The following is an 18,766-nucleotide window of genomic DNA, read 5'->3' as shown; positions in this document are numbered from 1 at the left end:
GACACATTTTTTTTTTTTGAGGTGGAGTTTCGGTTTTGTTGCCCAGGCCGGAGTGCAATGGCACGATCTTGGCTTACAGCAACCTCCACCTCCCGGGTTCAAGCAATTCTCCTGCTTCAGCCTCCCGAGTAGCTGGTATTACAGGCATGTGCCACCATGCCCGGCTAATTTTGTAGTTTTAGTAGAGATGGAGTTTCTCCATGTTGGTCAGCCTGGTCTCGAACTCCCAACCTCAGGTGATCTGCCTGCCTTGGCCTCCCAAAGTGCCAGGATTACAGGTGTGAGCCACTGCACCCGGCCTCACATTTTTGACCCAAACTCAATTCCAAGCTTTGGGTCAAAGCCCTAGGAAAGAAAACTGGATCTGAGGGATCCAGAGGCAGACAATAACAGAAATTAAAAGGCACAGCACAAGTGAGCATGACTACTTCCTGCCAATTAAGCCAAGCTTCCCATAAAGGTCCCATAAAGGTCATGCTAGTATCCATGGCATAAATGAGGTCTAGGGAATTCAAAGGCTACTGACAGCAGGGAAGATAGGGCATATATGGATAAAAGTGGATACTCCCACTCCGTTGGCCTCCCTGTTAACACGGGTGAAAGCCACTTCGACACCCATGGGTGGCACCCTGTCACAGTTGCCAGGACTCGGGGATATAAGGATGGAAGAGAGAAAGAGCGACACCTCACTTTCTCTCCCTTACATACCCCGGGTATTTGCCAGGAAGAGAAAGAAATCAGGGATGCCTGGTGCCCTCTTTCTGGATGAGTAGCCGTTCTTCTTTCTGTACCCCTTTCAAATGTATCCTGAACCCCTGGGACTCCTTCAAAAAACTGCCTGCCTTTTTCCTTTTTCCTCCTCTGTCCTCTCTTCACTGACAGGTAATTGTGTCTCCATAGTACGGGACACTCCTCTCAGATGCATCATCCAAACTGGGAAAAGTTAATTTCCCAAACCTTAAACTGGTTGGCTTAGGATTGGGCTTGGAGAAGGGAACCCAGAAACCTGACATGCTGGCAAGAGGATAAAAGTTTGTTTTACCAGTCAGGCTTTTGGTCTCCCTTTCCCTGTGCAAACTGGTAAAAGGCCTCAGGATTTTTGAGCTTTCCTTACCCCCACCTTGTTTTGTTTTGATACATGTTTTCTAATAACCCGGTTTGTCTCTTCTCCCCTTCAGGCCATCACACTCCAAATCGTCATGCAACTGGAGCCTTGGATGATGGCCCTTTTTGCCAGGGACCTTTAGATAGGCCTCTGAGGGGGATCTGACAGAGTGCCCCGTCACAGGAAGCAGTTAAGAGTGGTCTTCATCCTTATCCTTATCCTTATCCTTATTCTAATGCAGTAAGATGGACTTCTTTAGACGGGGGGAATGAGACAGCCAAATGCATAGGCAGATAAAAAGGGGTTCCTGGAGAACCTCTAACCGGCCCCACAAGTGTTTATATCAGATGCTTTTGTTCAGATGAGGGAACGTGCGCAGGGCTTTGCCTGACCATGCCCGCATGTGCACTGGGGGAATAGGGTGGAGCCACGGGCAGGGGGAGGGGCCACAGGCAGTGGGAGGAGCCTGGCCTCCAATTCGTGTGTGGTGGCCTGGGATTCAATCCCTGAGGTGAGAGGCCTGTTAGCAGGACTGCATCTCGCTTTGTTGAGTCTTTTTTCTTTTTCTCCCTTTTTGCCCAATGAAATCCTGCTGTATTTACCCCTCAGTGTGTCCATGTGTCTAAATTTTCCTGGCTTGTGACTAGAACCTGGTATTAGCTGAACTAAGGAGCAAAATTCTGCAACGGTATTATCCTGCCTTCCCAATACAATCTACATTTCCAGGTGACCAAATAGACCTAACTGATGAGGAAAAGTTCTTTACAGATGAATCGCAGCTAAAAAATGTGATAAGAATGATAGAATTAGGAAAAAAAAAATCACCATTTTGCAAAGATCAATAAAGGATGAAAGCATTAGATAAAAAGCTTCTGTAGAACTTTACAATAGAGAGATCTGGCTGACACCCCTGGAACCACTGATCAGTGTTGACTACACTCAGTGGGACAGCCAGACAGTATGTACCTCTTGAGATGCCCCCTTTATGGGGAGAAAAAAGAAAATGAACCCAAATCTAATAAGGCCTTTGGGACTAATTTTCTAGTTTACATGAAATACAGGGGATACAGACTCAAGTTTAAGTGACACTACTTATAAATAAATGGATAAATCCAGAATGTGGGATATTTTATAGAACTATTGAACTAGTTTAATCAACAAATCAATAGCATGAAAAAAAGGGTGGGGTAGAGCTGGAAGATACTGTTGTAGATTTTAAAAGACTCAAAAGACATAACCTTCAAATGCAATGTAAGGACCTTGTTCAGATTCTGATTCTAATGAACTAACCATAAAAAATACATGTATTTAAACATTAGGAAAGTATAAAAATTATCTAAGAATTTGATGATACCAAAGAGTTGTTACTTTTGTTAGGTGTGTTGGTAGCAGTGTGGTTATGTAAGAGAATATTTGTGTATGCAGTATCAAGGGAGAGATAACATGAAGTCTGAGATTTGCTTTGAAATACTTAAATAGAAAAAGGAGAGGGATACATGAAGCAAATATGACACAATTCTAATAATTGTTGAATCTAAGTGATGGGCATTTAAACAATACAATTCTAATTTGGTTTATTTTAAATTGTTTGTATTAAAAAAGTTAGTGTGGAGACAGGCAAAATAGAATCTTCTGGATGACAATTCAGCCTGGTCCATGTATATCAATGGAACAAAATAAATGGGAAAAGTTACTGCAAACAGACTAACTTGCTCATCTTTAGCTGTCAGCTGCCACGATGCCACAAAAGCACATCTGGTGTCAGTGATGACTCTTCAGACGATGAGATCAGGGTGGAAGGAAGGGCTGCTGGTGGGTGTAATGATTTTCTCTCTCACATATCTCATTTTTGTTAACACCTGAGGTGGCACCTCAGCAAATCCAAGCAGAGTGCCGAGTGGTTTGCAGTCTTCTTTTGCGTAAAAAACATGCTAATTACACTCTCTTTGCTGATTCACTGGGGAATAATTTTTAGCCCTGTAAGTAGATAAAACTTTTAAGATGAAGAATTACAAAAACCAGAGATGGCAAACACAGCCAACTGCGTGACCACTCTCCTCTCTAGAACCTGGGGCAAGTAGACTTTGCTAATTGATCACAGCTTTCTTTCGCATTAGATTTGACTTCTCACCATGCTTCTCCAGGTGGCCCCATATTCATAATATCTATTTGTCCTTCCTTCATAAAAAGTATTCAAATTAATTGATAGATTAAATAACTTGCTTAGCCATTTTTTTCATTTCACAGCAGAACAAACAAGAAGAAAAATACCTTGAATACCAAGGAATTTAGACTAGATTGAATTTAAGAATAACTTTATGTGGGGATTATTGAAATCTGGAATAATTACTTAGAAAGATTAAGGTGTTTTTCTTAAAAGCCCTGTTAAAAGTGGGCAGAGTTTTATTGTCTGGAATAATCTAGACAGGCCACACAGCAGGAGGTGAGTCGCAGGCGAGCGAAGCTTCATCTGTATTTATAGCCCCTCCCCATCGCTCTCATTACTGCCTGAACTCTGCCTCCTGTCAGATGCCATTAGGTTCTCTTAGGAGCGTGAACCCTGTTGTGAAGTGGGCAAGCAAGGGGTCTAGGTTGTGTGCTCCTTATGAGAATCTAATGCCTGATGATCTGTCACTGTCTCTCATCACCCTCAGATAGGACTGTTTAGTTGCAAGAAAACAAGCTCAGGGCTCCCACTGATTCTACATTATGATGAGTTGTATAATTATTTCATTACATATTACAATGTAATAATAATAGAAATAAAGAGCACAATAAATATAATGCACTTGTACATTATATTTCAGGTTTCATCCTGAAACCATCCCTCCCCACATACACACACTGGTCTGTGGAAACATCGTCTTCCATGAAACCGGTCCCTGATGCCAAAAAGGTTGGGGTCTGCTGACCTAGGACCAATGGGCTTGACAACCATTCTTTGGCATATGTCAAGCCATCTGGCATTTTTGCCTGCTCAGCATCCCTTTCCCTTCATTCCTATAATAGAATGTTATTTCCTTTGGGGAAATCTGTGTGTTTGCATAGGGCTGCCCCTTCCCTTTTACACAGTGGGGCAGACCTAGCTAATCAGATTACCTCATTTCTTTGACCACAGAAGTTAATAGTAGGATGGGTGCATGACTCAAACTGGGCACATTAAAATTCTCTCCTGGCCAGATATTTTGGAAGAGTCTCTTTTTCCGCTGAGTGCTAAAGTGGCTGGCTCTGAGGCTTGGGTTGCTGGTAGCTATAATGCCCTATGTGTGGAGAGAGCCAACAAAACAGAAATGCCAGAGACAATTCCTTAAATTATTTGAGCCGTGGGTTCTAATTATGCCTGAAGGAAGATTCACCCCTGGATTATTTAAATATGAGCAGCAATAAATTGCCTTATTTTTTCTTCAGTTAGTTTATTTATTTTTATTTTATTTTTTGAGACAGGGTCTCACTCTGTCACCAACGCTAGACTGCGGTGACACAATCATGACTCACTGCAGCCTTGAACTCCTGAGCTCCAGCATTCCTCCCGTCTCAGCCTCCCGATTAGCTGGGACTACAGGAATGTGCTACCGCATCCAGCTTTTTTTTTTTTTTGGAGAGACAGGGTCTCACTATGTTGCCCAGGCTGGTCTTGAATTCCTGAGCTCAGCTGATCCCCTCACCTCAGCCTCTCAAGGGCTGAGGTTACAGGCATGAACCACCATGCCTAGACTTTGTAGTTAGTTTAAATTGGTTAGTTTAAATTAGGGAAAGTCTTGACTAGCATGGCATGTGGGATGCTTCATTTATTCAATTAACATTTATTAATCTGCTCCAGTCACTTGACCACCCTGGAGATACAGAAAGAAAAGAGTCCTTATCTCACAGTTCACAGTTAAAGAGACAGTTATAATACAGTAATTATATAATACCTGACACTTACGTTACTGCTTAATATGTTCTAAGTACTATTCTAAACATTTTACATATACCAACTTATTTAACTCTGATAACAACCCTTTGAGATAGGTTGTGTTACTTTTTCTATTTTAGAGAAGGAAAATGAAGCACAGAGAGCTTTAAAAAGTTGTCCAAGTTTACTCAGTTCAGAAGTAGAAGATCTGGAATTCAAACCCAGGTAGCCTGGCTTTTAGTCACAACATTCTATAGCTTCATTACACCTAAGGTTCAATGTTGGAGTTATACTGAAAAATAATCAATAATAATGACTACCATACATTGAATACACACTATGTGTCCAGTCCTAAACTAGGTGAATTTCTGCCTTAACACATTAAGTCTTTTCAAGAATTTAATGCAGCAAAGATTATTCTTTGTGTAGTTGAGGAAACTGAGGCTTAGAGAGGTTAAGTGACTTGACCAAATTGCACAGCTAAAAACAAATGGCACAGACTGAATTTGGATCCAGTCATGTCTGCCTCTAAAGCCCTTCCTCTTTCCATCATATTACCTTGGAGGGCCTTACATTCCAACTTTTCCACTAGAGGTGCAGCATTTCTAGGATGCTTATGATTGGCTGCCAGCAACTGAGAAATGAACTCAACTTGGAGAATTTTCTAACATCAGAGAGTATGGCATGTTTTCCTTGCAGCAGTGCTCTTGGAATTTGTGTATACCTTGCTACCTGATACTCCTGAACATATATTTGCTGTAGTCGGGGAGAGAGTAAGACACTTGTTGTAAGCATCCCCTTTGGGAGTAAAAAAAGGATGTTATTTATTTATTTTTATGGCAGTCATTCAAATGTTGAAGGAGGAGACACTACTTTTGTGCTGCTTCCTGCCTTCAGGCCAGACCTGCAAATAAGGCTTTTGGATAAGGAATGAGTCAGGTATCCTGGGGACAAAGTGCACATTTCATTAGAAATCCAGAGAATGAGAAGGTAGTATTTGGGTGGGAAGGTTTTCTATAATCCATAGAAGGCATTCTAGTCTAATAAAACCATCCCGTAACACAGGAGAAGCTGGTAATGTTCCTCCATGTAACCAAATCATGCACGGGGTTTACTGATGCTCCACATTCCTTCAGGGAAAACATATCAGCTAAGATATACCTGTATGCTTCCTCATCCAAACATTTATTAAGTGCTTACAAATCTCTTTATCTAGATTAACTCATTAAAGCCACATAACACCGTCATGACACAAATGAGAAAAATGAGGCATAAAGGACTTGACTCAGCAGCAATTGAATTATCTGCTTTCCAGGAGTCAATGACGTTTGCTAACCAGTTTTTGCCAGGCACACATGGTGTAATTAAATTAAATTAAATGTACAATGGAAACCTATGAAATATGAGTGTAAAAAGAAGTTGAGCTGTTATTCCTATGAAAGCTAAGTTGGATGTTTTGGAAAGACTTAACAGAGTTTCTCTAAAAAAATTATTGCTATTCAATTAGGTAACGTCATGCTCTTTTCCTCCTCTTTGCCTGTTGCTGCTAATTAGAAGGACTTTTCTCATATTTTCCTCCTTCAAATGTATCCGCCAGGATCCAGCTCAACTATGATCTTTTTTGAGAAACCTCTGATGGTCTGAGTTCTACCAGTTCTGCTACTCATTAGTGGTAAGTTGCTTAATGTCTCTGAGCCTTAGAGTCTGCACCTGTGAAATGGAGCCAATATCTACCTTGCAGGATTGTTATGAGAATTGAGATGATGCTTATTAAGTTATCTGGTCCACAGCAGGTACTCAATAAATGGCCCTAATTTTGATGTGCTGATCCCATGTTAGGAGCTATGGAAACTGATGAATGAGACAGTCCCTGCCCAGGAAGCCTCAGACTAACACATCACTGCCTGCTTTTGGCTCCACTTGTCCCTTAGTGAGCTGAAGCAGATTTTCATAAATGTAGATGGAAACTTTTCTAGATGTTTTTAGGCACCAACACCATTATGTCATCCAGGTTTTCAGTTAACATTTGATTTATTAACTAATCCTGAAGAGCACCAGCACAGGTGACTGTCTTTATTTATTTATTTTGAGATGGAGTTTTGCTCTGTCGCCCAGGCTGGTGTGCAGTGATGTGATCTCAAATGAGAAAAATGAGGCATAAAGGATTTGACTCAGCAGCAATTGAATTATCTGCTTACCTGGAGTCAATGACGTCAAAGAGTCAAAGAGCCTCTGGAAATCTCATTTTCTTTTCTTTTTCTCTGAGACAGGGTCTCATTCCATCGCCCAGGCTGGAGTGCAGTGGCGCCATCATAGCTCACTGTATGACTTCCTGAGCTCAAGCCATCCTCCCACCTCAGCTTCCCAAGTAGCAGGGACTACAGGTGTGTGCCACCATGTCCAGCTAATTATTGTATTTTTTGTAGAGACGGGTTTTCTCCATGTTGCCCAGGCCAGTCTCGAACTCCTGGGCTCAAGCGATCTACCTGCCTCAGCCTCCCAAAGTGCTGAGATTACAGGTGTGAGCCACCACGCCTGGCCTGGGAACCTCATTTTCTTTATAATGTGCAGGTACAAGTGAATACACCTTGGAAGGATGATGAAAGGAATAAAAATAGTGAAAAGCATCTAAGCCACTGCTGACACATGATGGGTACTCCTAGGTATTCAATGCATTGTAGCTAGTAATAGCACAGCAGGAGACCTCGTCTATGAACTAGAAGTTGGTCATTTAATTGAAAATTTTGATTATAGGAGGGAACCTTCCTTAAAAAAGGATACAATCATTCGTCCCTTCACCATGCTCTACCGGTACCACTGAGAGCATCAAACCTGTACCATTACTATCCCCAATGCTAGCTCCCATCCCCACTCCTGGCCTGTACCAGTAGACATGAGTCACCTACAAAGATTAGAAATACTGCTCCAAACACAAAGTTTGGTCTGCAAACTTGCAGGTTTTCCTGCTCACAGAGACCAAACAAATGACCACGTAGTGGGGTAGAAGGAGAAGAGGGTGGGGGTGGCACTCACCATGGACCACAGAAGAGGAAGATGGGGAGAAATCTGAAATAGGGGGAGGGGAGGGAAAACTGGAGGCAGGAGGAACCACAAAGGGGGAACTGCTTCGGTGACCAGCTGTCCTTCATGCTGCTGTCTGGAGTGGACTATCAACTGCCTGCAAAATTAGGTTGCCCATGAGCATCCAATTTGAAATGAGCTCTTCTACCCTGGAGGCAGTGGCCTGCTTTCCTTCCCCATTGGACCCTTCCCATGTTAGCAGTATCAACTCTTGTAAGCCCTGGAACATAAAGTGAGGGGACCTGGCCTCCTCAAGAGGTTAAGGTGCCCTGAAGGGAAATCCTTATCCCCCTACCAAAGTGAGACTGGACATAATTAGCTTGACCTTGCCTTTGTGTTGGGATGGTGTGGAACGCCCCCCAAACCCCTTCCTTGTTATGCATATTGCAAGCTGCAAACACTAAGGATTTGGGGTGCTGTGTTTTTAAGTCAAACTGGAGACTACCCCCACTCTGAGCTGGGACATAGAGTCAATGCAAAACCCACCTGTCAAAAACAATGTTCATATTTTAATCAAATGCACACTTCTGATTTAGTTGCTCATGGAGCTTATAATTAGACCTTGTTTTAGGGGACAAAAATTTAAAGCAGCTGTGTTTCAGTGCTATTCAGATCTGTGACTGACCCAGTTTTTAAAAATTAAAAAATGTGGCATTGCTATTTGTCACGTCTTGGCACCTGGCTTATATTCTGGTAAGATGAGTGTTGGGAAGTATTTTCTGAACTGTGAGCATGGAAGAGGAAGGGCCTTGGAGCTGAGGGCATTGTATAGCCTGCAGTCAAAACTCCGGAGACATAGATAGCTATCTCTGAGATTTAATGCTGAAAGGAATAAAAATAATAAAAAGCATCTAAGCCAGTGCTGACACTGAAAAGACGATGGCATGACAGACTCCTAGACTCACCTTAACAAGACTCCAGACTCACCGTAACAAATGATAGATCTTAGAGACAAATCATTGTGGAGGTGTGTATGCTGGTGTTCTTGATGTTTTTGCCACCACCATCCTCATGGCAGAAGTGAGCTGTAAAGCTGAAGCCTTAATAATAAATCCTGCCCCCCTCCTTGTGTGCAGAGCTATCAGGTTCCTTCCTCAACCCTTGCAAGAAAGAAAATGGTTTATTCTAAAGAAACTGAGTGAATTAGGACTAGACTGTATTTCAGGATTGCCAAATACTGTATAATGGTTGGTTCCCTGTCGGCTCGTTATGGTAAAAAGCTTTCAGTAAAACAACTCCCACCTACCTTCCCACACAGAAGTCATAGTCAGCTCTTCTTTGCCCTCCTTCTCAAACATGTGCAAGCAAAAACATTTCAGTAAAACAAAAAGGATGAGTTAAACTAACAGAAAGAAACAATACTGGAGGAAGGGGAGATCACTCAGAGGAATAAGCCAAATAAATGACATAAACAAATTTAAAAGAATCGCCCTCCTTAGTATTCTCATAAAGATGGTGCATCCACAAAATAAGAACAGGTTGCTATGAAAAGGGAAGACCTCACAGTGCAAGATAGAGGCTTTCCCAAAGTTGATAACAATCGTAACAGTTTAGAGAACGTTACGAATAATATCATATGTGAAGCAGAAACTTCCAAATTATCAATTGCAAATAACAAACTTTGGTCAACCATAGAGACAAAACTGAATATCTTTCCATTTGCTGAGCTGAAAATGATATTACAAAATCATTGTCCTAGGAAGAGCCTATCAAAGAGTAAACAGCTGGCCGGGTGCGGTGTACACACCTGTACATACCTGTAATCTCAGCACTTTGGGAGGCCGAGGTGGGGGGATCATGAGGTCAAGAGATTGAGACCATCCTGGCCAACATGGTGAAACCCCGTCTCTACTAAAAGTACAACAATTAGCTGGGCGTGATGGCACATGCCTGTAATCCCAGCTACTTGGATTCAAGAATTGCTTGAACCCGGGAGGGGAGGTTGCAGTGAGCTGAGATGGCGCCACTGCACTCCAGCCTGACGACAGAGTGAGACTCCTTCTCAAAAAAAAAAAAGTAAACAGCTAAAAGTTGTAGAGAAAATAACTATATAGAACTGTGTCATGCAGTTAATTAATAAAAATATTGTATATCTCTGGCTGTCAACTGTAAAACTTGTCACTTGTTATAATTTCCTTTCCCACTCTAAATACAAATTTACTATCAGATATAATTTTATAGTCATAATTTAATATTATTTTTCTTAAAGAAGTCCCCCAAATTGTATAAGTTTCAGGGCCCATTAAATCAGGATGTGGCCCCAGCAGTCGGCTACCTTGCTTATAAATAGAATAGAGAAGGGGTCAAGCGAACAGAAGGCTAGACACTGTAAGATTTTAATTCACTTTTCAAACTCATGAATCTCGTTCTATATTGCTTATAGCCACACACACAGATTCTAAAAGCACGAAAACATAGACTAGAAATTACAAGCCAATTTGTGAGAATAGTTGCCTTGGAGTAGGGGGTACTCTATGTTTTTTACTTTAAGAATTCTAAAGCAAAAATGAAAAACTGTTCGTGTGGGTTTTTTTTTATGATGGACACATAGATGTTATATTATTCTCAGTGATATTCTTCCTTCTCCATTTAAATTGTACAACTGTAAAGTCATATTCACTCAGAATTTGGAAGGCATTGTTCGACAGTCTTCAGATATGCCATTTCTCAGGTTATATGCCAGTCAGATGCCATCCTTCATAGATGACCTGTTTTTTTTTCCCTCTTTATCCTGGTGATCCTTCTATTTCACTATTTCACAGCAACATGTCTGAGTGTGGACCTTGAGTCTCTCATCATGCTAGGTTTCTGTGAACTTTTAAGCCTGAGGACTCATGTCCTTCAGCTTCAGGTAATTCTTTTCTATTAATACTTGGTCAGTTTTGTCTCTGCCATTTTGTCTGTTCTCTTTTTGGATCTCCTGTTTGTCAGATGTTAAACTTGCTATTTTTGTCTTCCATTTTAAGCAGTTTTTTTTTTTTTTTTTTTTTTTTTTGAGATGGAGTTTTGCTCTTGTTGCCCAGGCTAGAGTGCAATGGCGTGATCTCAGCTCACCGCAACCTCCGCCTCCCAGGTTCAAGCGATTTTTTTGCCTTAGCCTCCTGAGTAGCTGGGATTACAGGCATGTGCCACCCATGCCCAGCTAATTTTGTATTTTTAGTAGAGACGGAGTTTCTCCATGTTGGTCAGGTTGGTCTTGAACTCCCGACCTCAGGTGATCCACCTGCCTCGGCTTCCCAAAGTGTTGGGATTACAGGCATGAGCCACCGCACCCGGCCAGATGCTGGCTCATTTTAAAGAATCCCTGGGCTGGGTGCGGTGGCTCATGCCTGTAATCCAGCACTTTGGGAGGCCGAGGCGGGCGGATCACTAGGTCAGGAGATCGAGGCCATCCTGGCTAACATGGTGAAACCCCATCTCTACTAAAAATACAAAAAAATTAGCTGGGCATGGTGGTGGGTGCCTGTAGTCCCAGCTACTCGGGAGGCTGAGGCGGGAGAATGGCATGAACCCGGGAGGCGGAGCTTGCAGTAAGCCAAGATTTGCCGCCACTGCACTCCAGCCTGGGAGATAGGGCGAGACTCCGTCTCAAAAAAAAAGAAAAAAAAAAAAAAAGAATCCCTATGTAGGGGGAGAGGCATAGAGAATTAGAGTCAGCAAAGGCTGGTCTTCAGTACCCACTTATGAGACCAAGAGCAAATTCTTAGCTGCTCTGAGCTTTAGAATCTTTGGCACTCAGTGGTTTGCTGGAACTGGCCAGTTGTTAAACCACTGATAGTTTAATATCAACTATGGTGGGAGGAGTTATGAAAATTGACAAACACCTCAAATTAGGGATGTCTTTCTCTCACAGGACAGGTTTACCAACATACTGCTGTCACACTCCCCTCCAATGTGCACCAAATCATGTAAAAATGGGGATAATGACTCCCCTGTAAGGATTAAGTTGTTTTGGTATTGAACCAAACCTAGGTAATCAATAAACATTTTATAGGGTGGCTGCCAGGCATGATCACATGTAATTCCCAAGGCAGCCTGTGGAGGTAGGCAGTAGTATCTCCAAGGATAATCATGTGTTTTGCAATGCATGAAATTGAGCTACTAAAATATGCACCATCACAAATGAATCTCACAGCTTTCAGTGAGAGAAGTCAGACACAAAGTAACACATACTGTATGATTCCATTTATATGAAAAATTAAGAACTGATGAAAGTTCAGAAACTGAAAGAAGGTTATAGAAGCCAGAAGAATGCTTATCCCGGTGGGGAGAGGGGGCGACTGAGAAGGGGCATGAAGGAAATGTTGGAGTGCTGGAGAGATCTGGATGGTGGTTACACAAATGCATATAGATGCAAAAATTCATCATTATATACTCTTGAGATCATTGCATCTTATAGTAGATACTTTTTACCTGAATGAAAAAAGTTTAGTAAAAGGTATATTGGGGAGCCAGGTGTGGTGGCTCATGCGTGTAAATCCCAGCGCTTTGGGAGGCCAAGGTGAGAGGATTGCTTGAGGCCAGGAGTTCAAGACCAGCCAGGGCAATCTAGGGAGACCCCATCTCTATAAAATTGTTTTTAAAAATTAAAAATAGTTTGGTGTGCACCCGTGGTCTTAGCTACTCGGGAGGCTGAGTTGGGAGGATTGCTTGAGCCTGGAGGTCGAGTTAGCAGTGAGCTATGATTGCACTGCTGTAACTCCAGCCTAGGAGACAGAGTGAGACCCCGTCTGAAAAAGAAAAAAAAAAGTATATTGGATTTGAAATTAGAAAAAGAATCTGAGAAGGCATGTTTTATAAACTGGAAAGCACTGTTCAAACCTTAGCTGCTCTTAATATGCATGTTGCTCTTAATGTGCTTAAAGAAGGCAGAGCTGCAAAGCCTCCTTTACCTTCAAAATCTGAGTGTCCGCTTGCTGGTTAGAGATGTAGACCAGAGGACCCAGTGAAGGAGAGGACCTTAAGGTGCTCTGGTTGTTGATGGCCTTTGACAGCCCCCCTGGCCCCTGGTTGCTCCCCATCTCTGGCCACTCATCAGTCTCTCTAAGGCTCACTTGCTTTTCCTCTGTTACTCTTTTAAAGGCGAGGGTACCCAGAGCTCTGTCTTTACAACTCTCCTCACTCTACATGCTGCTGACCAGCTGTGTAGCTCCAGTTCTCATTGTAATTTCCTAACCTCCAATTCAGAGCTTTTTTCTCTGCTAGATCCATACTCGGTCATTCAACAACTATTTATGGGGTTATCTTCTTATGCCAGGTATCGTTCTTGGCACTGGGCCAGATCAGTGAATGAAATAGATGAAGATCTTTATGTTCATGGAGCTTATATGCTTAAATCACGCTCCTTGGATGTACTCAAAACTCAGTCTTTCTCATATTATCTCATTGTTTTTATCCCTTGCTTCTGCCCAACCCTAAGTTTGCTCCTCCCATGTACCCCCCAATCTCTACGAAATGCACTGTTATTCTCTCAGAAACCTGGGAGTTATCCCTGACCCCACTTTAATAAATCATCATATGTCATAGGTCCATCAGGAAGAAAATAAATAAATAAACCACCATATGTTAACTATTCTGATTCCTTAGTTTCTTTCAACCACCCCGACGACCCACCATTTTTCCTGTATTGTCACCAACCCCTCCTCCATTCCCCTTCTCACCTGGCTTACTGTTGTCTCTGTCTTGTCCCTGCCTGTCATTCTCCATACAGTAGTTATTAATAGGATGATTATAAAAATACAAATCAGAACTGGCTGCTTTCTGCCTAAACCTGTCCAGTGGGCCTGCCAGCTAAAAATCTAAATTCCTTACCTTGTCCTTATGTCCTCAATTGTCAGGCACAGTAGTGACAAGCAAAGCTGCTGAAACCTGCGTTTAAATCCAGGTTTGATCTGGCATGACCTTGGGCAATTTTTTGAATCCTCTCTATGCCTTACTTTCCTACCTATAACATGGGAGTAATAACAGCTCCAACCTCATGTCGTTGCGGGATTAAATTTGTTACTTCATGCAAAGCACTGAGAATAGTGTCTAGCCCTCAGTCTATGTGCAAGAAGAGCTGGTTTTCTCTCTTATAGGGTTGCTGTAATGTTTAAGTGAGTTAAAACATGCAAGGGGCTTGGCACAGTGCCTGGCCCATCGTAAATGTCTTTTAATGTCAGTCGTTGGTTATCATTGCCTCTCTAATCTCACTTCACACCCCTTTCCATCCAAACCTGACTGGGAGCCCTGCTGGACTGGCTGCAGTTTTCTCGCTTACACCTCCAGGCCTTGGTGTTACTCCCTTGCCACCTTTTTCCTCCCCAGCTCCCACTAATCTCTCAAGTCTCAGCTCAGGCACCAGTCCCTGGCGCCCGACCTGGCTAGGCTGATTGTTCCTCCTTAGGACCTGCTCTTACTTCTAACACAGCACTGTTCACACTTCTTGTCACTGTTTATTTAAAATGTACTGAGAAGCCTCCATCAACAGATGATGATAAACAAAATGTGACATACACATACAATGGGATATTATTCATCCTTAAAAAGGAAAGTATTTCTGCTACACCTACGACATGGATGAAATTTGAGGATGTTACTGGAAATAAGCCAGTCACAAAAGGACAAATACTGTATGATTCCACTTACATGAGGTACCTGGGATAGGCAAATTCATAGGGGCAAAAAGTGGAATGGTGGTTATCAAGGGCAAGGGATGGGGAGAGGAATGGGGAGCTGTTGTTTAATGGATATGGCGTTTCAGATTGGGAAGATGAGAAAAGCCAGGGAAATAAATAGTAGCAATGGCCAGGCATGGTAGCTTACGCCTGTAATCTCAGCACTTTGGGAGGCCGAGGTGGGTGGATCACTAGAGGCCAGAAGTTTGAGACCAGCCTGGCCAATATGATGAAATCCTGTCTCTACTACGAATATAAAAATTAGCTGGGCCTGATGGCGGGGACCTGTAATCCCAGCTACTCAGGAGGCTGAGGCAGGAGAATTGCTTGAACCCAGGAGGTGGAGTCTGCAGTGAGCTGAGATTGCACCACTGCACTCCAACCTGGGGGACAGAGCAAGACTCCATCTCAAAAAAGAAAAAGAAAAAATAGTAGCAATGGTTGCACAACATTGTGAATGTACTTAATGCCACTGAATGGTACACTTAAAAATGGTTAAAATGGTAAATTTTACATGATGTGTATTTTACTGCAATAAAAAATAAATTTAAAAAGATGTATTGAGAAGCAGTTTTAGCCTTGTGGTTCTCATCCTGGCTCCAAATCGTGGCTCCACTAGGCTGTCAGGCTGTGTGATCTGGTGGCAAGTATCTGACTTTTCTATACTTCAGTTTCTTCATCTGTAAAAATAGGCAAATTTCCCTCACATGATTGTTTGAAGATTAAATGAAGTAACGTCTATAGAATACTTGATATGGTGTCTGGATAATGGTGAGCACTCATAAGTATTTTCAGGTGCCTAACACCTTGGGTGCTCAATGCATGTATATGGAATGAATGAACGAATGAACAGTCTTCTATTTCAAGTCCCTACCTCAGCAATCCTTAAGTATGGTATAAGAACACAAGAGATCCCCAAAACCTCTTTCAGGTGTCCATAAAGTTAAACCCACTTTCATAATAATACTAAGATATTATTTGCCTTTTTCAGTCTCATTCTCACACAAGTATATGCAGTATGAAAAGTTCATTGATATGATTTCAGATTCCACATTGCAACAACCTTTAAGAAACTCCCACTCATCAAGTTTTAATGTGGTGTCAAAGAAGAATATTCAAACTTATCAGAAAAAAGCAATTAGAATACTCCTGCCTTTTCTAGCCACACATAAGATTTTTTTCATTATACTTCAACCCAAAGAACACACTGAAACAGATTGAATGTAGAAGCAAATATAAGAATCCAGCTGTGTTCCATTAACCTAGGTAGTAAAGAGATTACAAAAATATAAGGAATGCTACTCCTTTCACTATTTTTTTTTTTTTTTGCTTTAGAAAGTGTAGTTATTTTTCATGGAAATGTGCTATTTATATTAACAAATTAATAATTTATTAAGGTTGTTTTAAAATAAATTAATAGGGGCCGGGTGCAGTGGCTCACGCCTATAATCCCAGCACTTTGAGAGGCTGAGGCGGGCAGATCACTTGAGGTCAGGAGTTTGAGACCAGCCTGGCCAACATGGTAAAACCCCTGTCTCTATTAAAAATACAAAAATTAACTGAGCGTGGTGGTGGGTAACTGTAGTCCCAGCTACTTGGGAGGCTGAGGCAGGAGAATTTCTTGAACATGGGGGGCAGAGACTGCAATGAGTTGAGATCGTGCCATTGCACTCCAGCCTGGGCTGCAGAGAGAGGAGACTCCATCTCAAAACAAAAAAAAGATTCATAAATACTTTATTTTATTATCAATTAATTTATTTTTGAGACAAGATCTTGCTCTGTTGCCTAGACTGGAGTTGAGTGGTGTGATCATGGCTGACTGCAACCTTGACTTTCTGGGCTCAAGTGTTCCTCCAGAGTAGCTGGGACCACAGGCATGTGCCACCATACCCAGCAAATTTTTAAACTTTTTTTGTAGAGGTGGAATCTCATTTTGTTGGCCAGGCTGGTCTTGAACTCCAGGGCTTAAGCAATCCTCCCATCTTGGCCTCCCAAAGTGTTGGAATTACAGGCATGAGCTACCATGCCTGACCTAATACTTTATAACTTCCAATTTTAATTTCTAATATGGTTAATATTGATAGATATAACCCACATAAACAACATTCTTTGGGGTTCTCAATAATTTTTAAAAGTGTAAAAAGGTCCTGAGACCAAACAGTTTGAGAACTGCTGTCTTGCCTTGCACTTGAACCGCCACCAACCCATCCAGGGCAATTGGCCTCAGCATGTGCTTTAATGCTGCATAGGATGGGGAGGACACCACCTCCTGGAGCAGCTGGTTTTATCTTTGCACTACTCTGTTTGCTAAGAAGTTCTGCCAATGAGTCAAAGATCTGTCTCTCAGAGGCTCCCACTGATTGGCCTTAGACCCACTCCTTGGTTTTACCCATTGCAGTTTGGAACCCTCTTCCAGGTCTGGAAGATAGTCATCGATTGCCCTTTGTGGTGGCCCCAGAGGGAATCAGCCCTTCCTTCTGGTGACTAAAGTGCAGATGCATTTTTCTGAGTCAGCCAGTGATTTGCAGGTGGCATTGCCAAGCCGGATAACTCACAGCTGCTTTCCCAGGAACCAGAAGATCATCTCCAGCCTCACACCAAATTTGAGAAATTCATGTTGTTATTGTTTTCCCTGATAAGTTAATTTTTTTCCATTATAAATCACACGTGCTTATTAAGGAAAATAAAGAAAAGTAAAAAGAAAAGAGCCTTGAAAAGAAAATTTGGTCACGATTAGCCCTGACTTTCTTGTCTTGTCATCTCTCCTTTTTGGGCTTGCCCTGAATGCCATTCTTTTCATACAGTCCTTACAAGCAGATATGTGCACCATGCCAGCTTGCGAGGTCTGTGGGGTTGACAGGGTGCCCACTGCTTGGTGGAGTGGGACAGCTGCTGGCGAGTTCATAGCTCTTTGAGGGCAGCTGAGGCAGGGCACTCAGAGGGAACAGGAAGCTCCTGCGAAGAAGCCTGATGCTTCTGCCATCTGAAGACACTTCAGGGCAGATCTCTTCCAGCTATGTGGGGTTAGAGAAGACTGACACTACTACGGCAGTGACTGGTACATTTCTTTCTGCATTTTTGCGGGGAGGGGTAAAATAAGAAGTTCCTCTGGGAATTCTACTTCTGAGAATCTATCTTAAGGAAATGATGAAAGATTTAGACACATTATGTGTCTATCATTATTCATAAAACTTGGAAATAAAACTAAATGTTTTAACAATAAAGGTTTAGTTTTAAAACTGTGTGATTGTATATTCTGTGCTGGTTGAAAATAATAGACATTTATGAAGTCTTTAATGACATGGGAAAATTCCCAACATAGTATGTTAGTTGCTCTTGTACATGGCTGACATATATGTAGTTCCTGGATAAATATTTGTTGATCAAAAACTGAAAAATTAAGAAAACTTGAAAAAAAACCACATACACATGCACATACACGCACACAAAAGCAGGATACAAAACTGTATTTACAGTATAGTCTCAATTATATAAATATTTCTGTGACAAGTTGGGACTAAAAAGGTCATCTTAATCGTTGGCGCCAATGTATGTCATAAGGAGAAAACTATCTTGGTGAAAACATTTAAATGCCCAGCAGGCACAGGTGTCAGCAGATTCCCAGCTCAGAGAAGGGGAAGCTGCTTTGCTTGAAGCAAAGAGGAATTTGGTTTATTGCTTCTGAAAAGGAAGCGGAAGGAGGAAGGTATTGGTCAGGGTGCTCACAATTGCAAATGACAAAAATTTAACTCTGTCTGGCTAGACCAAAGAAAACCCAGGTATCTAGTTAGAAATGTTTGGATTCAGGGACTGGAGCTTTCCCATCCATATTTGAGCTCTCTCTTCATGTCTTGACTCTTGTTTTTCTTTATCTTGATTCATTCTCAAGCAGGCCTTCACATGGGGTGGCAAAGACACCAGGAGAAATACTGATCTTATCAGAGACCCTGGGGGCAAGAGTCCTTCACTCACCAAACATTCCCACAAGCCTGTCCCTGAGCATCAGTGTGACCAGAGAGATGGGATGCA

At 42.0% G+C, this 18,766-nt stretch overlaps 1 protein-coding gene across 8 annotated transcripts in view; it reads left to right on the top strand.

Annotated features, from left to right (window-relative positions):
* The window catches only part of PAK1 (p21 (RAC1) activated kinase 1), a 269,840-nt gene that overhangs the window by 68,736 nt on the left and 182,338 nt on the right, over positions 1–18,766 (top strand). The gene's annotated exons all lie outside the window — the stretch shown is intronic.

Source organism: Pongo abelii, chromosome 9 (genome assembly GCF_028885655.2).
Source record: "Pongo abelii isolate AG06213 chromosome 9, NHGRI_mPonAbe1-v2.0_pri, whole genome shotgun sequence".
NCBI lineage: Eukaryota > Metazoa > Chordata > Mammalia > Primates > Hominidae > Pongo > Pongo abelii.
Note: the sequence above shows the minus strand (reverse complement) of the source record. Positions and strands in the feature narration are given on the sequence as shown.